We start from the raw sequence: 6,282 nt of genomic DNA, 5'->3' as shown, positions 1-6,282 counted from the left end.
GTTATAATAGCAGCTGTCTTTGCTGTAACAGCAGACTTACGCTGACACAGATCTTTAAAAACGCTATATTAGGCCTACAGGAAACAGGAGCATATATAAACTGGATAATTTCATTTAGTATAGGCCTACTTTAGACTAAGCGTGTACTATGGAGCTTTCTTATCCAGGAAAACATAAATATTGGATCAGACTTGATATAAAACCACAACTGGGCCAAAATACAAAAACAGGACTTCATTAACTGAACAACTCATTGAATATTAATTTACATGCTATATATATTTCTACCCATGTGTATACAGTGGAAGACGATTGGTAACCCCGTTTTTAAAACCTCAGTAAAAATGAGTCTGCATGTGTGTTATGTTAACAAGCTTATTTCCGCAGGTTTCAATGGGGACGTTTTTGTTGGTTTTAAACTCCTGTGGAAATCCAATCTACTTCCTTTCTGCAAACCCCACAGTCAAAATACACTTGTTTAGGCTTCGTAGGAATTACACAGGGGTTAGCTAGGGCCAGAGGAGCATTAGTGGATGGGTCAAGGTGGATGGGGTGTCTGGAAAGCTTTTGGGAAAGGGGTTAAGAAGATTATAAGTAGTTTTCAAGGTGAGGTGGTTTTTGGGTAAGATGGATTTTGCCCGCATTGGACAAAAACTACGTAGCTCAGAAAAATGTGTTGTCCTCCTTAGCTGGACTTAGGAGGCTCCCACTGAACCCAAACCAAATGAACGAAAGAGGGAAAGAAAGTATAAATATAGCAGAGACATGGTGTTGTAGTGTGGGTGAGTAGCTGCTGTTCCAGCCTGAGCAGTGTGCTGTGGGGTTAATTAGGCGTATCAGAGACTAATCCCTCTCCAGGGTCATCTGCTGGGGTCACGCCTAAAAAGAGAAAAGGTCACAGCAACATCCGGCTCAACGCATTATTGATGGGTTCATACTGTAGAGCTGTGTCTCTCTGTGTGTGTGAGTGGAGGGAGGGGTTTGTGCCTGTTATGTGTCAGTTTGTGTGAGTGTGTTTTGATGACGTCCATTTATGTTTTGAATAATTATTCTTATATCATTAAAATAGTAATTTAACCCACTGAGCAGCTTTATATGTTTGCTGTTTTAGGGGCTTTTCAGTCATGTTGTGTGTCCCAGCCTGAGTGTGTGTATTTATTTGCTAAGGCCAAATGGTAGCAGATGGAACAGTATTGATGATTGGCCTCTGATCACTATTATTGATCAGTGATTACAGTGAAAAGGCTTTACAGTATCCAGCTGAGCAGAAGCACAAACACACTGAGGGAGCTACTGTAGCTCACAGGGGACAAACTGCTCGGTGTGTGTACAGCGGTGTGTGTGACTGCTGGGCAAGGACAGGGATTAAAACAAAACACATACATGTGTTAACACCCACACACAAACACACACACCTACACACACACCAAAAAACAGATTAATGAAAAATATTAGCTTTTGAGACTACGGCTATGAGAATGTCTCTTTTTTTCTGTTTCTGTAGTCAGCAAGCATCCTGCTCACACACAGACCAACGCACACACACAACTGTACATATAACATATATTTTTATAAGGAGTACGGTCTAGACCTGCTGAAAAGTGTCCTGAGATATCTTTTGTTATGAATTGGCGCTATACAAATAAAATTGAATTGAATTGAATAATTATAATTCAAAAAGTAAATACAAATGTGAGACCTGGAAAGGCTGTTGTAATAACAACATTTGTCTCCCTGTCTGTCTCTTTCTCTGAACGTCTTGTGTATGTTTGTCTGTTTCTGTGTACATGAGACAGTCTGGGTTCTGCAACACCTGGACTCCTATCTGCCATTCATCATCTTCAGATATGCCTCGACTCCAAACTAGAAAAGTCTCTATTTTAACTAAATCTGGCCTGTGTCAAGGGGATTAACTTAAAAAAATAAAAGCTGAAATAGAGTTGATGTAGTGAGTAAACTGAAAAATGTGTAACATGCTTTTCATTATGCTTATGTGTCTCCTCACTTCCCTAACTCGCTTCCTTTCCTCGCATCTTAGCTCCTCCCAGTGAGAAGTTGAGAGGAAGCGATGCAAGAACAGAGGAGCGTAAACTGCTTAAAGAGAAATGATTGCTTCCACACAGTCAGTCAGCGACGCCAATTGCTGCTGCACAGCTGGATGACCTGTCAAACTGACCGGTACCAATATCCAATTTCGAAACCTTACAGCATACATTTAGATATGTTTAACCTATATTATTGTTATCTGCGCAATAATACACCACATAAGAATGTGTCTATGTTGACTGTGTAAAATCAAAAAGCACTGCTTCTTTGTGTGATGCTCCAACAGTTTGAGATTAAATGATCCTGTAAATTATTTATCTTTCACAAAGTGACGGCGCATTATACTGCATCTCACCATGTAACTGTATTCCATTATATTATGTGTAGATCCCCATATAGACACTACAGTAAGAGCTGTGAGAATAAACTGTGAATAAAAGAATGACACAATTTTTTAATATTGTCAATTAGGTTTTTGATCACGCCAACCCTACATATAGCACTCATGTTCCACATGTGGAGGTGCGTCAAATGCCCACAGCACTCGATAAAAGACTTCTGCAATAGGTTATATCGGTGTTTCCTCGCTCCTCATCTCCTCCAGGTGCATTTAAAGAATTGGAAGATGCTTCATGATGGCGGAGAAGGAATGGTTACCAGGTCACAGGAGGAGACAGGATGTGAGGAAGCATAAGTTATTATAATGAAAAGCCCCCCGAGCAAGCATGCACAATAGACTCAGTAAGAGCCCTGGCACTATCTCAGTGGAATGTGGATAATGAATGTTATTAATGACACCTGTGTTTGATAAGTACAAATGTAATAAAGTGTAAAGATTCTGGAGTTTATACTTGAGAAACTTTGCTTTAGCAGAAACATGCTTGCCTTCCAATTGAACTGTCACATACATACAGTGTTTGAAGAGGTGTTGATAAAATGTGGCCTAGGATTGACACATTGGCCAGTGTATGTGTTAAATATACATGCTCACAACAGTGTGAACACTGTAAACTGTCAGAGGGGAAGTAAAGTATTATTCACATCTTTATCAAATCAAGTTATAAATGACTCATTAAACAAATTAATTTATCTTTCAATACCCCCCCATATACTACACATTCAAATCCAGCCTTTGACTACTGACACATCATCAACCCCCATATTTACTACCACAGTAAAGAGACTGCTCTTTGGTTTGAGGGTCTTCGTTTTAAGACGAGTGGAGAGATAGAAACGAAAGTGAAGTTAGCTTTTTGAAGATGGATTATGACTATTTGCAAACACACCCTCTGGAGTATTTATGTCATAAATAAGAGGGGCAATGAGGAGCTGATGATGTGATTTAAGGTATGACGAAATGCAGAATGAACAGAACCAAATGGAAGGTTGTGATTAAGGAACTGGATATAGCCAATTTTCTTCAGGCAAAGGCCAAATTGTGATTAAACAATGGCTGTTTTGAATTTTACCACTGAAATAGTTCATCTTTTAAAACGAACCCTTATAATTAGCTCTAAATCCAATTAGAATCCAGTGTTGTTTCCAACATAAAGCAGAAGCTCTTTATACAATTATTTCTAAAACATTCTTTGTTTTGAAAAGACCTTTATAATTTCTTACTCTCATGATCATTATCATCAGATGATTCATTTCATAGTGAATTAGAAACTACATCGCTGACAGCATCTGTGACAGCGAGGCCTATGTGTGGTTGGCTGGGAGCCAGTGTGATTGACAGCTCTACCTGGGTGGTAGGAGGCAGTGACAGCCCTGTCGCTGTGGAAACAAACACAGCAAGCCGGGCAGCCAATCAGAGTTGAGTGAGAGCCCCGGGGATTCATCTAACACATGCTGAAGATTTCCTCAAGACCAAAATACACATAAACACACACACACACAACACACACACACACACACACATATATAACCTGTGCTATACTTTTTGTTAAATGTATGGGTGTATATGTGGTAAAGTTTATTTGTGTGCATGTGCGGATGCATGTGTGTGTTAATGTGTGTTAAGTTAATGTGTGTGTTCTCCCTGTGTGGTGTGGTCTTCTGTCGACACTGTCTCTGGGTCGTTGACGTAGTTGTCATGGGAGAGTGCTCTCTGGACCTGTGCACACACATACACTGGAACACGCGCGCACACACACACACCCACCAGGGGACAGGGGTCAGCTTGTATTAAAAGACCAAATAAACGAAGCCTTCCACACCGCCAACCCACCGCAGACAAGACAAGCAGACAGAAATCGAAATCGCGACAGGAGGAAATGTGTGTGGAGGTGGGGTGTTGGGGAGCTTTAGAAGGAAATAACTTTCATTTCTTAGGGGAGCAGGTTGGATCAGTGTGTAAGGGAACTGTTCCTTACCTGGAGGACATGAGGTCAACCACACCTGCACTGGTGAAGGGCCCCTGCAGCATCATTCTGTAGTTTACCTGACCTTTGACCTTGCTACAGTAGTTTACCATTATAATGTCTTCAGTCAACGCCTATAAGAAACATGGTGTTGTGGCCGAGTGTGTAAGCCTGTCATTAGGCTGCCTGCCATGCCTTCTGGTCACTATTCGCTCAGCTGGCTGACCACTCTCTGTAAAAGGCCTGACTTTGGGGCTGAGTGTGTTTTAAAGTGTGAGTGTGTCTCTTACTCTGTGTGTAATACATGTGTAATACACATTGCACAGTATGTAGATGTGTTATTCTTATAATCAAATGGTTTCATCTGTGATTTTGTTGTCTTGCTCTCGAGCTCCAAATGCGATTCCCTCTGTCCTTTATCCCATTCAGCCATCTTGTCCTGTGTCTTTTTCTGTCTCTCTCTCTCTTTTCCCCTTTTCTCTGTCTATTTATCTTTCTTTCTTCTTTCATTTTGCTTTCTTTATCACATCTCCTTTTAGCTCCTGTCTTTTCTCTGTTTATTTCATTCTCTCTCCCTCTTTCTCTCTGTTTATGTCTCCGTCCTTTTTTCTACGTCCTTCTTCATCCCCGTCTCTTTCTCTCCCTCTCCGGCCGTCATAAATCGCTCTCTTGTTGGCTGTTGAAGTGTGAGGAATGGCAGATCTGATGGTTTCTCACAGCTGTTGCAGGCTTTCCAGGTTCACCTCACCGCACTGCCCTCTGTGGTCCTGGCTTTCAGACCTGCAGGCAAAATATACAAAACATGAATAGGGTTTTAAACATTTGAACTGCTTTGATGTGTGCTTGATTTATCTCGCTGAACAGACCAACAAGTGAACACATCACATGCAATAATAAGATAAATCAGGTCCTCTTTTTTAAGCAATCAAAACACATGTTCAAGTGTTGCTTCTATTGGATTTGCTGGATTTATATAACATTTTGTAATTCTCAAATAAAGGTGTAATGACATCTCCATCCTTCTTGGTCACAGTGTTATTGTTTACATTGCACAGTAAAGCAAGGTTTTCCAGTACAGTAAAAGTACAGTTAAGCTATTTATTTGAACACATGATCTGACTACGATTTATACATACTGTCTTCAGATACTTCTCATATCTGAATTTAGTGCTGCAAATAACGATTATTTTCATTATTGTCGATCATTTTATTGCTTAATTGTTATTTGCTCCATAAAATGTCCAAAATTTTTTAAAAATGTTGATCACTGTTTCTCAAAGCCCAAGCTGACGAAGCTAAAATCAGAGATATTGGAGATTTTTTTAATAAAATGACCATAAAGACATCCATTCCTAAAGTGATTCCAATTCAGGAGAAGAAGAATAAAATCCACAGTCCTCATTCTGAGTTCAAATAAAGCTAATATGAGGCTTCAGCAGTCTGAGTTAGACATGTAAATCAAGTCTATTAAGTAAAAGTACCCCTCTTTGTGTAACTATCACTCCACTGCAGCTCAGCAAGGGAACTTTCTTTGTGGAAACACAATGAGGGAAAGTTGCTATTAATTTTTTTTTAACTAAGTCAGACTGGTGTTAGTCTCATGTTAGCTTTGGCTAAAGTTTAGAACACATTACTCCATAAAATGAGGACTGTGAATTTTGTCCTCCATCTCTTACACTAAAATTGTGTTAGAAAGGCATCTTTTCACAGCCAGTGTGAACAGAATGAAAGATTATAGTGACAAATAACTGTTTTAATCTATGTGTGTGGGTACTGTTTTAAAACAGACATGGAAAATGTCTTCTGTAACCGCCGTGGGTGGGTGCTACGCACAGGACAGGGAGGGGTGAATGTGCTAAATGTGCTGCATTAA

This window comes from Morone saxatilis, unplaced genomic scaffold (genome assembly GCF_004916995.1).
Source record: "Morone saxatilis isolate NCDOM2014 unplaced genomic scaffold, NCSU_SB_2.0 Contig7, whole genome shotgun sequence".
NCBI classification, from domain to species: Eukaryota; Metazoa; Chordata; class Actinopteri; family Moronidae; genus Morone; species Morone saxatilis.
This window is presented reverse-complemented; position numbering follows the sequence as displayed.